The following is a 19,049-nucleotide window of genomic DNA, read 5'->3' as shown; positions in this document are numbered from 1 at the left end:
AGAGCGCGGACGCCCCTGCGCCCGGCTCGGCCCGGGCCCCGCCGCGGCGCCTCCCTCCCCTCACCCCGAGCCGCAGCGTGCGGCGGCGGCGGCGCCTCGAGCTCGAGCGACCCGCAGCCGCCAGCGCCGGCCGAGGGCGATGGGGCTGGGCTGAGGCGAGGCGGCGGCGGCGGAGGCGACAGCGGTGGGCCCCGGCCCTGCGCGGCCCCTCGGCTGCTCCGGCCGGGAGGCCGCCGAGGAGACGGCGCGGCGGTGCCGGGTGAGTAGCCCCAGCTTCCCCGAGGCGTCGGAGGGCTGGGTGAGCAGGGCGTGGAGCCGGTGGGCGGAGGGCTGGGTGAGCCGGTGGGAGGTTGGAGGAGGTGAATGGTATTGTCGGGGGTGGCGGGTACCAGGTGAACTCGTGTTCGGCCTCCTCGAGCCGGAATTGGGCATCACTTCTCGGGGAAGGTGTGTGTGGGGTGGGGAGAGGAGCCTTAAGACTGCGGAATGTCTGTCTGGGACAGGTGAGGCGCGGAGGAGGGCACCACGTTGTGGGTGTGAAGGCCTGGTTGGGACACGCCGCTTGGGGCGAAGGCGAGTGTGTTGGGTTTAGGAGTGAGATGGTGGTCCAGCCCTTTCAGAAAGTCCGGGAGATGGTGAGATCGAAGGCAGGGGTATTCGCAGGGCGCTTGATGGGTTTGTGCGGGTGCTGACTGAGGAATCTTCATTTCGTCCTTAGCCACGGAGTAGTGGAGCTCCTGGCCAGTCACCGCATTAAGCTAAGTGAGGCCCAGAGAGGAAAAGTGACTTATGACTTGCTTAAGGCCTCTCACTTTGACTCTAGAAAAACCCAGGGCCCTTTCTCCAGTACCTCCATGGCCGCTCTCTTTAGAGCCTTTCCTTCTCCCCACATCATTCGCAAAGTTAGGTTCTGGTGGATATATGACCTCTTTTTTTTGCGGGGGGCGGGGGGAGGGGGAGCGGAGGGAATCTTGACTGGGGATTGACAGTAGTAATTCAGAGCTTCCCAATTTGGAAAGCTTTTGTGACAGGTGTTTATCATTTCCTCTTCCCACAGATCTGACAGAAACATCCTTGGATCTTGGTGTCTGGACATAGGAGGTATGAATCACTCAGATAATTAACTACTTTTTCATCAGTGTTTTAGAGCTATATTTAGTGGTTACATTAGTGCAAAATGAATGGGTATGGACTTGTAAACCTAGAAACAGAAACCTGTGTTTCCTACACGATTCCAAATGAAATGAGTAGAACGTTTATGTATGTAATGACTATTTTAGATCTATGAATCGGGAAGTTAGAATTTTTTAAAAATCTAAGAAATGCAGGGACGTTTAAGATTATTGCAAAATGAACACTTTTCTAAAGACTTCGTTGCTAAAGTGAAGGTGTTCTGATTTGATTGTCTTTTGAAGGGCGATTACTTAGTTAAAAATGCTCTACCTTTGCTTAGAATTCAACCTTTTAGTACCAAGGCACATTTATTAATTTTGTTTCACTGGAATATATGTGGTATTCTTTTCTTAGGAGGATTGTTGCTTTGCTGAATAGGCTACAGTTGCCAAAATAAATGTATGCGGGCATCCCATTCTGGTTTAGCGACCCTTTTTTTAAAAAATTAATTAATTAATTTATTTTTGACTGTGTTGCGTCTTTGTTTCCGTGCAAGGGCTTTCTCTAGTTGCGGCGAGCGGGGGCCACTGTTCATCGCGGTGCGCGGGCCTCTCACTGTCGCGGCCTCTCTTGTTGCGGAGCACAGGCTCCAGAGGCGCAGGCTCAGTAGTTGTGGCTCACGGGCCTAGTTGCTCCGCGGCATGTGGGATCTTCCCAGACCAGGGCTCGAACCCGTGTCCCCTGCATGGGCAGGGAGATTCTCAACCACTGCGCCACCAGGGAAGCCCTTAGCGACCCTTTTGAAAGGCAAGTCGGTTCCTGGAAGTTGCTTGAAATAGTAAGCCTATTATTAATAATTGTTATGAAAGTTTACTTTTGGGGCTATCCTTGTTTTTGCATTATCCACCATTAGATCAGATGAGGGTGAGACGGCTAAGTGAGATTTTTGAACATTATTAGAACAGCAAAGCCTGTTTTTGGTCAGGGGATTGGATAGGAAGAATGTTGACATTGGTTGGTTGCGTTACTTCCTAAGTAGTACAATTATAAAAAAATAAAAATATTAAGTAGCAATTTAGTTTGAATATAAAGTTGACAGGCTTTACTTTGACTCCGTGTTCAAATTATGTAGTAAGAGGGCTGAGTTCTTTGTCCAGGCTGACCAGGAAGCTTTATTTGGGGTAGCTTTGGTTGTTAAAGTTTTAATTTACAACTGATTTGAGATAAATAGGATAAATTCCTATATAGATAGGAAAATAGTTTCATGGTAGTTAAAACTCTATAACCTGAATATCTAAACAGTATTTTCTGATGAGTTTTCTACTTGGTTCTGCTTATTAGTTATTAGAGCTAAAATCCTTCTGTTGGTTTAGTTAGCCCTAAATAGTTATTTCATTTAGGTAACATCAGTTTCCTATCTGTTACATTTTGAGTATGGATTCTTATGTGGATAATAATGTGTGTTTGCAGCTACAGAATATTGTAGTAGAAGAAGCATGAACTTGGGAATCAGACCTGAGTTTGATCTGACTTTGTTAACTAGATATTGACTTTGACCAATGCTGATAGTTATTGAGTAAGCTTACTGTATGCTATGCTTTGAATTAAACATGATGTGAATTGTCTCATTTAAACCCCATTTTACAGATGGGGAAACTGAGGTTCAGAGATGTTAAGTTGCTCAAAGTCACATGCAGCTAATCCAGTAAACCTAGAAATAGAAACCTCTATGGCACATACAGTAACAGAGAGCTAGGATTCTGGCTGTGTTGAAAGTCCCTTATACTGTTGCTTAACTTCCCTGTTCTGCTTTTTCTTTCTTCTTTTTTTTTTTTTTTTTTTTTTAATTAACAAAGGAGAATACTAGTACTTACATCAGAGAGTTTTGAGGATTAGCTGAGAGCATATGTAAAGAAAGGAGCACTCTTCCTGGCACATAGTAAATATTCCTTTCCCCCTTCCATTCCATATACTGAATCAGGGCTGTGCTTGTTTAGCATGGTGGTTTTGTAACCACTGTGAATATAAGGTTTTAAATGTGAATATACTTTATTGCTAAAATGGATAACAGTCCTAGGAAATGGGCAGTGATGAATGATAATGGGGTATGCTGTGGAGTTTTGTCTTTAGTATTTTGTGTTTTTTCCCACTGGTCTAGGTGATGGTGGAAATAGGAACTTCATGCTTGTGAATGACGATGAGGTGGTGGTTGTAGTTTCTAAAATCTTAGAAGACAGAAGTAGAATTTCAAAATGATATTGATTACTTGGTTCATCTAAAGCTGGCTTTTGTTCACTGGTATACTGGGTAACCTAAGCAGGGGGCCTTGTGAACGGACCCTAAGTTGAATAGGAGTTAGCAGCTTATCACTAACTGAAGACAACATTCTTAAAACAACTCACAGTGGTATGCTAAAGGAAGATAATCTAGTGTCTGACATCTACCTGATACATAACCAGAAGGTCTGTTCCAGTGATGGAATGTGTTCTGAATGTGCTCTATAGCTCATCCGGTTAAATCTGGATCTAAGAGTTAGCTGATGGAATTTAGTCTTTGGTTTTAGAACATAGTTTTTCAGTGTGAAATGAAGCCAACTGGCCTGTTGGAGAGAGTAAATCTGTAGTCATCAAAACCGTATTCTAATTAACCCACTTAACTAGTCCAGGTAACAAGCAAGAAGCAAGGAAATGATCATTACAGTCTTACTTTAATGTTGTTGCTCTTCGTATTTTGAGAGTAGAGAAATGAGAGAGGATCAGGATTGGGCTACATATTTTAAGATTTAGGTTAAAAAGTAAAAAGTTCTAGGCTTGTTTACTCTGGAGAAAAGTATGTATCAGTTACAAGGTAGAATGTCCTGAAGTTAATGGTAACTAGTAATTATAAAAATTGAGTTAAAAACATGTGTATTAGTAAGATTAAAAATAGAGGTAATGTGAAATGTTATGAATAAATGGTAACTGGAAGAAACGATCACTGTTATAATGGTGAGTTGAAAATGAGTTTTTGGTCCTCAGTAAGAAGGGAGAAAAGTGGAATGAAGGAAAGGGAGAGCTGTCCAAATAATCAAATATCTGAGACAGAGGAAAGTTGAGGATGAGGATTGCTGAAGAGTTTCCATAGACCACCTCTCCAGAGAGCTATCCCAACACCAGACCTTGTAATATCTTCAACCCACAGGCTTGTATTGGGGCCTTTGCTAGGTCTGAGATGGTAAAATATTAACTCAAATAGCAAACTTTGAGACTGTCCAAATTAAAAAAGGACTTATGTACCTTATGTATGTGTCTCCCCACGGGAAGAGTCCACATAGATTTATGAAAATGGAGCTTCCCAGAGGCACGTATCTTTGAAGTTACAGGTGAAAATGCATCTTTTACCTTACCTATCACCAAAGGCCACTAACGCTAGTATGAGCTGAGGATGCAAGAAGAAAGTAGTACCCTGTGTTTGAAGTCTGTTTTTTTGTATGTAAGATGGGATGAATGAAGTGAGTTGTAATTAACCTCTTTTTTTTTTTGTAATTAATCTCTTAATCAAAATTTCTCTCTTGTTGACTCTTTCACTTACTCGCTGTGGATCTTGCTTTTAAATAACCCATTGAGGGAATTCCCTGGAGGTCCAGTGGTTAGGACTCTGAGCTTACACTGCCCGGGGCCCGGGTTCGATCCCTGGTCTGGGAACTAAGATCCCACAAGCAGCACAGCGTGGCCAAAATAAAAAAATATATATCCAATGACACTCAGATACTAGTTAGATTAGAAGCATAATTTCCAGGAAAAGTGAGTTAACTGTAAAGTAGAATTTCTTGATTACATGATGTGGAACAAGCTGATATCTATATAATCTTTCTCAGAAATTATTAATAAAAGTTATTTATATCTGTTGTTGGGTGATGAGGTGAAAGACAGGTCTGCCTCAGTGATAGCAAGCTAGATTAATTGACTCCTATTTTTTTGGTTGTTTTTTTATTTTTTTCACAAAGGATTTTATGAGTTGGACATTGAAATAAGGAGGTATGAGATTGGAAAATAATAATGCTGAGTGGTTGTAGGTTATTTAGACTAGCCCCTTCTTTTTATAGAAAAGGAAACTGATGTCTGGAGAGGTAAGTGACAGCATGTTGGTAAAGGAGAAGCTTTCTATTAGTTGGGTGTTCTTTTCACCCTTGTCTTTAGTTTGTACTCTGAAGTAATAGCACATCGCAAAACTCAATGTATGTTTTGTGGTTTTTTGTTTTTTTTTTCTTATTGAGAACCAACTTTAAAGGATTGATTTTGATCACTTGACAGACTTCTATTACATTTTTAGTTTATTTTAAAATAAGTCATGGAACAGCTCCCACATATGTGTCTAGCATGGCTTCTTTACAGCATCCCTATTGCTTTATTTTTCCCATTTGTAAAATAGGATGAAAAATATGTTAGTAACTTACTTTGATATATAAAAGACAAGTATTTTGGTTCCTAATTCTTTCTGATCTAAACAGCTGAGTAAAATGAAATCCCCTTTTATGTAGGGGCTTTGGGCCTGCATTCTCATTTAAGGTAAAAATCCTGTGTAGTCAAAATTACCCATGAAAAAGTCATTTAGGAAGGCACCAGTTTGAAAACTGGTTAACTGACATGGTTTTTCAATTCTCACAGCTAGTTTTTTCTTCAGCTATTAATATAGGTTACTTTTTTCTGGAATCATAATCGGTTATGTGCTTTGGATTGACCAAGGAACACCAGATTTAGTCTCCGTTGCATGCTCACTCTGGGACAAGGATGTGAGGGCAAGCGTCCTGCTGCCATTATTTAGAGTATTTTTCCCTCTTGTTTTTCTTTTTTCTTGCAGCACAGATAGTTGAATTGTAATTAAATCCATATGTGATGTGATTCCACAGTGTGAATAATGGAGAAAGAAATTAGGTGTTTAGGAAAATCTGCTATTTCCCTAGGGTTATACTGGGTGTTTTATACCACACAAAAAACCTAGCATAATTAAAGGGCTAGGTAATAAAGTTGGGATTATTGGGGCACTGTTGGTACTTTTTATAATTCTAGGTGGATATTCAGCTACTATCAGTGTTTTTTGTTTTTGTTTGTTTTTTTGTTTGTTTTGTTTTTGTTTTTTTTGTTTTGGCTGTGTTGTGTCTTTGTTGCTGCTCCCGGCTTTCTCTAGTTGCAGCGAGTGGGGGCTACTCTTTGTTGCGGTGCGCGGGCTTCTCATTGCGGTGGCTTCTCTCGTTGTGGAGCACGGGCTCTAGGCGCGGGGGCTTCAGTAGTTGTGGCACGTGGGCTCAGTAATTGTGGCTCGGGGGCTCTAGAGCGCAGGCTCAGTAGTTGTGGCACACAGGCTTAGTTGCTTCATGACATGTGGGATCTTCCTGGACCAGGGCTCGAACCCGTGTCCCCTGCATTGGCAGGCGGATTCTTAACCACTGTGCCACCAGGGAAGCCCTATCAGTGTTTTTAAGAGTTAATGTCTCCTTACTGCTAGCAAGATTTGCCTTATTTAAAAACAACTATGTAAGTTGTTAATGTTTTCCATGAAATTTAAAGTATTTGAACTTAAATATCACTCTGGGGATAGCACAGTAAGAAAACACCAGTCGTTAAAGAAATGTTATGGTGACTAAAGATTTAACAGTCATATGCCCTGGGAGAGGGCATGTGTATTGGTTAAAATGTGGCCTCAGAGCCATATACAAGTGATTTTGAATTACAGCCTCATCACTTACTAGCTCTGTAGTCCCTTCACCCTATTTAGTTTCTTCATTTGCTGAATGGAGATAATAAAACAGAGAATTGTGAGGATAAGAGGCTCAGTAATTGGTAAATTACTGTTATTTGTTAGTTTAATAACATTTAACATATTCAAAACAAGTCACACTCCTGTGTGTATCTGTGTGTCATGAGAGAGTGTGTGTGTGGGTTGTGATTGAGGATTGCTTTTTCTCAACTGGAGCAGCAGGCAATAATGACATACTGTTTAATTCAGGCTTTTATAGCAAAAATACCATGATTTTGCATCTTTGGTAGCAACATCCTATAGAGCTCAAGATGTTAATTTCATGGGTCTCTAATGTACATTTGACGTATATTTTTATCTTGATGTCTCTGGGTGTGTTTGCAGTCTCTTTTTCCCCCATCCTCTGTGTGAATGTTACCTGTTGTCTCTCTCCCTGGCTGCATCATAAAATTTAAAAATATGTTTAATTATGTTTATTTAATAGGATTTTATGTTCCCTTATTTTCATTTAGAAACTCTGGTTAGTAAAATGTGTCTACATATTTTCTTTAAAAAGAAGTCTTGAAATTTTGTTTTACTTCTCTGGCCTTTGGATTGATTTCTTTAAATGTAGTCACTGGTTCTTCGTAGACCAAATATTTTTTCCTTATTGTTTTCCCAAGCACCTGAGATGGAGTTCTTACGTACATGCTAATTATCATAATATAATTCAGTTTACGAAGTGGAATGTAAAGTACTGCAGGCAAGTAGCCTGAGTAGCACTTAATTGCCTGAAAGACTAGTCTAGCAAATTGTTAGTTAAAATAGATTTTTATTCCATGGGTCCTATATAAAAATATACTTTTTATAGTTATCACCACTGTCTTAGAGTTAGTTGGTGAATAATTTTGAGCTAACCCACAGTTGTTTTCTGTTCAGTTTTTGGTGAGAAGAGTAGAAAAACTGCTTAATTTTGTTAGGTTCAAAAACATCTTAGTGTGTGTTTTCCCAAAATCCTTTCTAATCTCTGGTGCAGCCCATACCTTTCCCCATGTTACTTTAAAAGTTGTGGCAATTACCAATTGTTGTAGAGCATAAGAGTTGTGAGTTTTATAGGCAGTAAGGAACGAGGCTGGGTTAGGGCCTCTTATTTGAGCCCTAAGATTGTGTTGGCACATCTAACTATCGGATACTTTTTTAGTTCCTGTCTGTGCCAAGCACAGGGCTAGATGCTGGGTATATGTTGATGAGTGAGTTCTGCCTTCTTGGAGGTAAACAGTCTAACAAAGGAACACAGAACTGCTGCTTTGTACACCATTCAGATTGTATTCTTTGGGAATGTGGCCCCTTCGCATGGCCTTGGGTCTCTCAGTTGAGAAAAGTTCAGAATCTCCATCACGTACAAGTTAATCCATATCTTTATCAAACAAGGTCTTTCATCATAATCTGATTCTGTTCCATCTTTTTTAGCTCCATTTCCAGCCATTCCCCAGAGGCCATCCTGTGCTCCAGCTAGTTCAAGTAACTTGTATTCCTGACATTTTCTGGGATTTCTCACCTTAGCACTTCTGCATATGGTAATTCCTCTACTTGGATTCCATCTCTCTCTTATTTCCCCTCTTTTTACTGCTTGTTTGCTTGATGAACTTCACACCCGTGAGGTCTTAGATCAAGGGAGAGTTCTTCTCTGAAGACTTTTCTGTCCCTTGCCTGCCTCTTTCTCCCTCCCCGTGCCTCTCCCTGCTCCCAGTGCCTCTCCCTGCTCCCAGTGCTCGCATGATACGCACTTTACTGCAGTGTGCAACCGCTTTGATATGTTTGCTTACTTGTCTAGCCTAGGTTTGGCTTCTTGAGGTTAGAAATTTAATCTTTGTAATCTCCAACATTTAGCACGTACTTGGCACGTGTAGACAATGACATTCTATCAAATGATTTTTTATGAAATAGGAAGTAGTGATAAACCATACTGATTCTTTCTAGAATGCTAATTTGATATTTACAGATTTATTTTGAAATATTAAGGTTACTTGGGCAACATGTTGGTTTTCTCAATTAATTTGCATTTTCCTAAATCAAACAATGGTCTAGGGTTGGATTTTAAGATATTACTTGGTTAGGATAGAGGCACTGTTTTAAGTTCATCGGTGACCATGTTGGTGAGACTTTCTGTCCATAATAATGAAAAATTGACCATCACTGGTCTCTAAAACAAATAAAACTTTTCAATCCAAAAAGAATGGGTGATCCGTAGGATTGCCATAGCACCAGCTCCATCTGTCTCTGCCAGTAGTGCCCACTGCTGCTCCTGGGCAGCAGGGAGACTCAGTCAGGAGGACTCCCAGACTTTTATGGGCCAACCTCTCTGAGTGGTAGAACTGTAATGCCCACTCCCTGTATCTCCTTCATGCTTAAAGAAAAAATATTTTGGGGACTTCCCTGGCTGTCCAGTGGTTAGGACTCCACGCTTCCACTGCAGGGGGGCACGGGTTCAACCCCTGGTCAGGGAACTAAGATCCTGCATGCCTCATGGTGCAGCCCAAAAAAAAAAAAAAAAAAAATTGTTGCCTAGAGAGTCATCTTAGATTTGCCAGCTTTGAGAAGCTGTAACCCATTTATGTATTAACTTCTGAACAGAATAACTCTTGATGAACTGGACGAGGAAGTAGTTGATACTGATGAGCATAGTCTTGTGGCGGCGGTTGTGTAGGGTTAGGTGAGGTCACTAAGGACCTGGGGAGAGGGTATTGGGAGAGTCAGGAAAGGGAAAGGGGCATAGGGATGAGGTGTGGGAGCAGGGCAAAAACAAAATTTACTTTGTTGGAAATTTTGCCCAGAAAAAGGAAAGATTTTACCCCTTCTTCACACTCACCTCCTGTCTTGCCCTTTCTGACTCAGTCAGCTATGTTGCTGGGTGCTGGCCTGCTTCCCAACTTTAAGTCTGTTTTTAGTCTGTAAGCCCAATATTGTGAGACAAGTGCTGACTGCTCTGACACGTGTAGAGGAGGGACAGAGGTGGGACAAGTCTGCTGTGGGGTGGAAGGGACAATCAAAGGTTAGTAGAGAAGATAATTGACCAGGGGCTGGAAGGACCAGCAGGAGCTTCAGCCAGCCTAAGCTAGGGAACGGCATTCTTAGCAGAAGGAACGATGTATATAAAAGAATGGAATCAGGAATCAGTAGGGCTCTTTGAGGAACTGCAAGTTGTGTTCTGTATAGATGGGATGTAAGGTTTGTAGGAGGTGAATAATAACCATTAATGAATGGAAGATGGTGTTGACAACTAGGCAGGGCCAGGTTCTGAAGGATTTTATGTGTCTCCCAATTAGTTGTGACTTTGTCTTTGGAGCCCAGTTGGGTCTCTCTTTTGCCCCAGTTTCCCTGGTAGGCAAACACATAATAGTATTGTGTGTTGTAAGACTTTCCAAAGTCTTGCTGGTAAGAGGGCTACTTAACTTTGTTTAATGCAGTACTTTTCTTCAATTTATATGAGCAGGCAATGCCTTTAAATTTTTTTTATTTTGGAGGGACTTTTACCAGTTGGGAAATGCTGCTGCAGACAATAGGAAGCTCTTGAAATTTTAAGCAGAGAGAAACGATCACATCAGGTTCGTATATTGATTAGAATGAGGGAGACTGGAGAGGGGATCAGGACCCAAGGTGAGGCATGCCAGTGCAGATAGGGTGGGGTGAGGTGGGTTTGAGAAAGGTAGGAATGGTAAGACTTAGTGCCCAGATGGATGTAGAAGGTGTGGGATAGGAAGGAGTCTAGGATGACTTCCAAATTCCTGGCATGGCTTTTTAGGCAAGTCCTATTCGTTAAAGGAGTAGAGGGAATTGGTAGTGGCAGCAGCAGGTGGGAGGGCAGGTTTTTGGAAGAAAGATGAAACAGCCATTTGAATTTAGCTGTCTGCAAACATGGACCGTAGATGTTTGAATCCGTGGGTCTGGAGCTCCTGAGAGAGCAGTGCTGACAATACTGATTGGTGGTTGCCACTGTAGATGGGCCAGTGGTGCCGCCCTTTGCCCATGACATTGTTACAGAGAGAGAAGCATAGAGGAATTCATAGTTAAGAAGTAGGCAGAGGAAGTAGACGCTTGGGGAATATTAATAATTAAGAAGTGGACAGAGGAAGTAGAGGCTTGGTAACCTGGCTACTTCCCTCAACACCCAGGCTAGTGTAATATGAAGTAGAATTCAGCAGCATTGTGAGAGGTAAAAAGGTCATTTGTGGGCTGTCTTAGGAACCTACGCTGTTTTCCGTATGAAAGCGTGTATTTCAAGTACATGCTGCTTTCAAATGAATTTTTGGAAAATGGATGGTGCTGTCTACATTAATTTGTTGGTAAGGCTTTTCGGTATAAAGTCACCCCGTGCTTGACTTTCTAGGGAAAGTGAAAAATGCTAATCTTAGTTCAGTGAAGATTATTTTTTTTCCTGTTTTTAAAAGACAGTATTGATTGAAAACTGGTAAATAGATAATATTTTGTAAACTAAAAATCCCTTTACAAATGTCAGTCACTATTATTACGGTTGACATAGGACCCAAATACATTAATTTTTTTTTTTTTTAATCCTGAATAGTGGTTTATAGAATGACCATAGGAAATGAGGAAGTTTAGATTTCTGTGATGGTTGTACCATGAGTAAGGCCGTTATCCTCTTCAATAGCAATTTAAAGTTCTGTATTATTGAAATATTTGCTGAATGAAGATGTTAAGGCCTTTATACTTCCGTTCTATGCTGAATCAGCATGAGTAAGTTTCAAATTGGGGAAAAAGGAGTAAAGTGGAAAAAAATTTCACGTAATTGAAAAAAGCTGATCCAAGTGCCTATCAGTTGTAATTGGAAATTTGCAGGATTGTACTTTTTGTACAAAATGGTTTCCTGGTGATTTTGTGCTTCTTTGAGGTTGAGCCTTTATAATGTTTGGAAAAATGAAATGTGAACCATACTGTAGTATAGATCATGAGTAAAACTAATTTTGTTTTCTTGTAAGCATAATACAATAATCCTGAAGTGATATATGCTGAGTTAGTGAAGAAAAATTATTTTGGAGTTTGTTGTTATAAGAAAAATGAACATATCTGTAGTCTATGTGTGACTCCTTAACATACTGAAGATTTAGAAGTATAATTCTCTGGAAAGTTCTTCTGTTCTTCCCTCTTTTTTTTTCCTTCTCTATCTACTCTTCCCTATCCCCCCACCCCTTCTGATCCTAGTTCTTCCTTTCCACTCTGCTGCTCCATTTTGATACTTTTCTGTGCAAATGATTACTTTTTGTTTCAATATGCAACTACAGTATAATCTTTTTGAATATTTTTAATAATCAATTTAAACTCAGCATTGTACTGCCAATAATGCACTTTACTCAACTGTAATGACAATGCCATAAACAGTTGACACCAGCTTTGAGTGTGTGCATGCATTGATCACTGCATCACCACGGTTACCTGTCAACTGAAGCAGTAAGGTTTCTTCTATAAGTTACATCCCAATTTTAACTATGCTAAAATGTGGAAAATACGAGTCTTAGAATTAATGAATCTTTAGATTTCAAAGACCATCTTTTAAATTGCTGATTGAAATGTCAAACAAGTTATTAGGGATTGGATTAACAGCATTACATTTTAGAAGAAATAGTCACTAATTTGCATTAAAATGGAAGAAACATTCATGTATATATTAACAAAAACCCTTACCTTACCTCTGAAAAGTGTAACTTTTTTAGTTGAAGTATAGTTGACGTACAATATTATATGTTACAGATGTACAATATGGTGATTCAATATAGTGAGTATACTTCATTTATAGTTATTATAAAATATTGGCTATATTCCCCATGTTATACAATATACCCTTGTAACTTACTTTATACGTAATAATTTGTACCTCTTAATCCCTTACCCCTAAAAGTGTAACTTTTAGTTTGGGGACTTAGGCACAAACAAACAATTTGGTTTATTTATGCAGTTGTTATTAGAACTCTTTTGTAAAATTAATTAATTGATTAATTAATTAATCAATTAATTAATTTGGCTGCGTTGGGTCTTAGTTGCGGCATGCGGGATCTTCGTTGCGGTGCACGGGCTTTTCGTTGTGGCGCGTGGGCTCCAGAGCACACGGGCTCAGTAGTTGTGGTTCGCGGGCCTAGTTGCCCTGCGGCATGTGGGATCTTAGTTCCCCGACCAGGGTTGACCAGGGATTGAACCCATGTTCCTTGCATTGGAAGGTGGATTCTTAACCGCTGGACCCTGTTATTAGAACTCTTGATTTGTCAATTCCTATTGTATTAAATGCCCATGGCACACAATTTCTTTTGTGCGTGTTTTAAAATACTCTCATTTGTTTCAGCTAGGCTTGTTTGTTTGTAAGTACCCACTTTCACCCCTAAAGAAAAAAAAAAAGCACAAAACTTTTATAGTCTATTTCATAAGTCTAACAGTGCAGAGAGGAATTTGAAGAAACTGTTAGTGGTAACATACATGTATAGGTACATGTGACATGGATTTCTAATTGGGATTGTTGGATCAAAGTATGTAGGAGGTTTAAATATTTGTATACTGTCAGTTGGCTTTCCAAAAAGCTAGTACAGATGCAGTGTATAAAGGTGCTCTTTTTGTGTGTGTGTGCCAATTTAATAGGCAAATAATGTTTTATCACGTAATTTCATACTTTACCTCACCTTGTTTTCTAATAGGATCATGTGCTCTTTAATTGTTACTGTTTTCCCCCCTCCCTGGTTCTACAGCATTGTAAGATCCCTAAATTCTAGTTTCAGATGATTGTGAATTTGGCAGTAATCTTTACAAAGGGAATAATATACCTGCCTGCCTTTCCCTCCCATTATCATATGTTTTATGTTTATTGCCATGTCTTATTTTTCCATTGAGACACATGAAACAGAAGTTCTATTATAGGCAACTCCTACTTTCTCTTATTAGTATTTCCATTGGTACTAAAAAAAACTATATAAAATTTCTTACCTTTAATCATTCTTGATCAGTGATTGCCTTGCTAAGGCTTGTGAAAACTGTCAGCCTCTTTTCTTACCAATGTTGGAACGTCACCTAGTGGTGAAAGAGTGCAAGAGAAGGCTATATACACAGGCGATACTTGTGTAGCTCAGAAACTTTCATGGTTGGAATAAATCATGAGTTATTGGATTGGCCAAAAAGTTCGTTCGGGTTTGCCGTAAAATGTTACAGAAAAACCCGAACAAACTTCTTGGCCAACCCAATATTACAACCGTCTCATTTTAGTGGAGAAGTTGAAACCAAGATGGGTGAAGGAACTTGCAAAACAGTTCATGTTGAATTAATTGACATTTAAGAACAAGTTGAAGCTGATTCTTGAGTTGTGTACTCTTTTCATTTGTTTTTGTTTTTTGTTTGTATTTTGGGATAAAGTTGTATATCTCCTACTGTTCCTAGTATAGTAGTGAACATGGCATATATGCTCACTTAATACTTATAGATGAATTAGTTTGATAAAATAATTTAGAATTTGCTGTTGCTTATGCTGTATCACTGGCTAGTACTTTTCCTCAGTGGAGCCAAAATATGGAGGAGACAAAAAAAAAAATAGCTAACTGTAGCTTTCTTGAAATATGCTTGTTAAAGGAGCCTTCAAAATGGCTACTTTACGTTGTCTGGGGTAAAATAACAATAAGAGTGTGACCCAGGCAAAGAGAGTGGAATGGTCTGATAGAGACCATCTGGAGATTCCTACAAGTTCAGGCCCACAGTTGGCCATGTGTGGTAGAATTAGAATTCTGTACATACGCTCAGTCTTCTTTCCTTCCTTTCTTTCTTTAACTATTTAAAAATATTATTGCACATAGATGCTGAAAGCATTCAAAGAACACGAAAGTCTCCCTCATTCCCATCCTGACACACTGTTACCCCTGATAGTTATGTCACCAATTTACAGATATATTCAGCCTTTGGTTGTCTTAGGGGTGGGTGCCAGTTTTCTTTTGAGGCCTTTTTGGTTCTGCCAGTTTTGAATATTCACTCTTTAGGACTGGTCTTATCACAGTGAGCCTTTCTACTACTTTCAGGTGTCTGCTGTAGCATTTTTCATAATAGATGGTAAGATTTTGAAATCAATCTAGCAATTATAATACTTTCATAACTCTCAGTCCTTGCGTATGGAGTTTTAGAAAGTCACATACATGAGGAAGGTTTAAGGGGAAGTATAAACGTTTTAAGATCAAAGTAACTTGAATAAATGAAAAAATCTCTCATTCATATTAAGTAGACAAACTTAATTAATTATGCAAACTTAATTATGCTGTATATAAATTATATGTTTTACTCATTTCCTTTTTTTATAATGAGAATAAAGCATAGATACCATTTGTGAGTCCAAAGGTGCCCTCTCCCAGTTTTTACTGATTAAATACTATACAATTGACTGTAATACTCAAAGCCATTATTTTGTCTAATGATAGTCTTACCACATGGGGTTTCTCTGAATAATGGGTTGATTTCTTTGTTTAAATAGCGTATATAATAAAAGTGATAAAAATGTATGCACGTATGTTATAGTGCAGGTTAGGTTATGACTCTTAATGTTCTTGAATTGACCCTAAGACAGAAAATTGCATTATCTTTCCTAATTATAACTTATTTTGTTACAGCTATCACATTGTTTTGTAACTTACAAAAAAAAATAATTATACAAAGACTGCATTTTACAAATGTAAATACAGTTTTAGTTTGGTGTATATTGGATACAATGGTCTTCCTTAAGCCTAAACACAGAAACAAAAGCATGTATTATAAGAGAAAGTTCAAGATGGGAAGTGATAAAATGGGTATTGAGTAGAGCTTTGTTAAGATTTAGCTGGTATCCTCGTAAAATTTCCATGTATTCATTAAATTATATTATGTCATTCTTATTGTTAGGAGCTGACTTGAAGTGTTAAGTTTTGCTCTCATAAAGTTGTCACAATTCGGTTACTGTTGTTGGGAGATGGAGAGTTTTTCATTCTTTTTACACAAATATTTGTATAGATATTAAAATTAAGGTTGGACAGTGAGTAGAGTTAGGATTTTATATTAATAGGGCGCATTTTATTTCAGTTGTAAAGGTAGAACTGCTTTTGAATTGCGGAAGGTCATCTTAATTGCTGTGGATGCTACAAATTTGACAATGAAATAATATTGATTGAAATATTGATGAAATAATACAGAATGCTGGTATTGCTGTTTATACTTCAGAAGCTTTAAAACACCCTTTGCTTTGTGGTCCTGAAAGGTGTGTTTATCAAATCTTTATTTAATATGTATAGGTATGTTTAATTCTCAGGAAAAAACCTAGAACTACAAAATAAAGTGGGATGATTCATTTTGTTTTTCAACAGTACAAGGTAGCCCAAAAGTTTTAGTGCAGTTTTAATTTTTAAAACTTAAGAAGTACATGTTCCAAACTTATAAAAAATATCATTTGAGAATTTTTAATACTTATTTAGTTTTGCAAATATTGAATAGTACATTTTTAATTTTAGTTTTTTAACTTCAGTCTCCCTGAAGTTGGCAAATACCAACAGAAGTAAAAGATTAAATTAAAAATATTTATTCAGAGTTTACTTTGCTTGAGGTTTTACTTGAGTGGCAGACCATTCCCTAATTCACCTCATAAAATTACCTACTTTGGAAATCTAAGCACATACATTGAGTATCCTCAAAGAAAACCCTCCACATATAATATAATGTTGTTACAGCTAATGCGGAACTCAGGTTTGAAGCAAAGGTGCCTTAGGTGTGGGGATTCTATGCTTGTTAAGCCCAGCTCATCTTGTTTTAGGAAATAAGATCTGACTCTTAACCCTAGATTTAAGACTATACCTTAAATGGTTCTTAGTAATTACATAATGTGAAAAAATGAGTTAACTTTCACAAAAATTAGCATTAGATTTTGTGTGATTTATTCCTGATAGCTTCACTTTGTCCTGTGCTGCTGTTTTTACTCACACAAAAAAATCAGGTTCATTGTAAATGCAAGGAAGGGTTTGGTTAAGCACAATAGCCTATAAGCTGCTTGCTATTTAGATAACATCAAGGCTCAGTCATGTACCGTGGAATTGGGACTTCAGTATGCTAGCTAGATATGATTTATTCAAGTAATAGGAGCTCTGCAGTGGCAGTCAGATGGCAGAAGGTATATCTTCTGAAAACCCATTTAAAATTGGAGCATTAAAAAATCCTAAATTTTACTGTCTTAGTCATTTTGAAAACAGTTCAAAAAGAACCCAAACAAGTATGAGTATGTGGCAGAAAAGTGTCATTTGAATGGATTTTTATGCTTAGTTTCATTTTATTTTTGTTATTAAGAGCCGGCTTTTGAAAGCTCTGCTAATATCAACAGTTGGAAGGAATGATGATACAGTGCTATTGGTAAGAAAAATTTCTTTGTTTTTTATGATCTAGAAATTGACTTGATTAAAAAGCACATGCACTCAAGCAAACCACCGGAAGTTGTACTTCTGTAAGTTAAATGGATTTTAGAAGTTTGATATTAATGTTTTAAATATCTAATTGGGTAAATGGTAGAATAGTATTTAATATGTATTTTCATCTTGGTAAGTAATATATTTTGAAATATGTTATATAGATTTCTATCTTCATGATGTCATAAAAATGTTAAGGGCTTTCTATATATGTACATGTTTTTAAAATTTATACATTTATGGTATGTGTATGTTTTAAATGTAAGCTGTTGCAGTTGTCTCACTGGGTTTTACTAAAAGTTTATGTGAAGAGTGAATTCTTAGTAATTTCCTATGAAGTATAATATGTTTATAGAGAATAGTAATTGGTGACTTTTAGAACAACTTTTAATTTGAATTACTTAAATTATTTTTAATATTTCATCTTTGGTAAAATTTTGTAAGACTTAAGAACTTTGCATTAAAAAGTAAGTTAAATTTCAGAGAAATAACACTTATTAAAAGAGTAATGAGATAATACGGTCAAGAATTGTATTTAGAAAAGTATGAACATAGATTGTTGTAGGCAGTGCACCATGTGTAATGGCTCATTTAAAAATAATTTGAGTATTTTTTTTTGCTGTGGTCAGTTTTTACCTGTAGAAGATGAGATGAAAATATAGTTATCTTGGACTAATTTGAACTCTGTCAAGAGATATTTGGGGAAAAGATTTTAAATAGTTATGAGCATATGGAATTAAGGAAAACATTGAATTTTAATGGTAGTTCTTTTTCTAAAATTATAAAAAGCATGCTTATTTATCTGCAAATATATTCTACATTGAAAACTTAGAATTTACAGAAGTGGGGAAGTACATCTATATTTCTAGGCAATGGATGAAAGACAAGAGTGAAGAAGAGTTAGATTCAAAACCCAGGGGTAAGAGTTTATGGATAATACCTGAACATAATAGGTTGAGTCAGTAGATTTGGGACTCAGAGGCAGAGTCCTCAAGATTCATATCCCTTGGTGCCAGGAATGACTCTTCTCTGAAAATTTTCTTTTATTTTCACTTCAGATGGGTGAATTTTTTTTTTTTTAATTCAAGTATAGTTGATTTACAGTGTTGGGTTAATTTCTGCTGTATAACAAAGTGATTCAATTGTACATATATATATATATATATATATACACATTCCTTTTTATATTTTTTCCATTATGGTTTATCACAGGATATTGAATATAGTTCCCTGTGCTATACAGTAGGGCCTTGTTTATCCATTCTATATATGATAGTTTGCATCTGCTAATCCCAAACTCCCAATCCATCCCTCCTGCACACCCCCTCCCCCTTGGCAACCACAAGTCCATTCACTGTGTCTCTGAATCTGTTTCATAGATAAGTTCATTTGTGCCATATTTTAGCAAATGGATGGCTTTTATTTAAGAAAACTTTTCCATTATGGACAATTTATACATATTAAAGAGTAGAAAGATGAGTATAATGAACTCTCATGGACCATCACTCAGCTTTTTTTTTCCTTTTTTAATTTTAATTTTAATTTTTTTTCATCACTCAGCTTTTAAGTCAGCTTTAGCAATTATCAACTCCCAGCCATCCCCTGATTGATAAAGATTTTTTTTTTGTTTTTAAGTTTTAAGTTTTTTTATTGGGAAGTAAGTTCAGACCTGCAGAAAAGTTGGTTTGTTTGGGTAAAGTTGTTTGTTGGTTCCTTGATTATTCTTCTGATATCTGCATAATCTGTAGCGATGTCTCCTGTTCTATT

At 37.9% G+C, this 19,049-nt stretch overlaps 1 protein-coding gene across 5 annotated transcripts in view; it reads left to right on the top strand.

Annotated features, from left to right (window-relative positions):
* Nucleotides 1-238: 238 nt before the first annotated feature.
* Nucleotides 239-19,049, top strand: part of ATP13A3 (ATPase 13A3) — an 80,359-nt gene continuing 61,548 nt past the window's right edge. For 3 of the 5 annotated variants that reach the window (XM_068546464.1, XM_068546461.1, XM_068546465.1), the window contains exons 1-2: nt 1,058-1,101; nt 17,167-17,229. The gene's annotated coding sequence lies outside the window, so the exon portion shown is untranslated. Of the gene's footprint in view, nt 260-1,057; nt 1,102-17,166; nt 17,230-17,262; nt 17,321-19,049 lie in introns of those variants that run through there. The other 2 variants (XM_068546462.1, XM_068546463.1) reach the window with 2 other exon arrangements.

This window comes from Eschrichtius robustus, chromosome 6 (assembly GCF_028021215.1).
Source record: "Eschrichtius robustus isolate mEscRob2 chromosome 6, mEscRob2.pri, whole genome shotgun sequence".
Classification (NCBI taxonomy): domain Eukaryota; kingdom Metazoa; phylum Chordata; class Mammalia; order Artiodactyla; family Eschrichtiidae; genus Eschrichtius; species Eschrichtius robustus.
The sequence above is the reverse complement of the archived record's forward strand: the minus strand, read 5'-3'. Positions and strand labels throughout refer to the sequence as shown.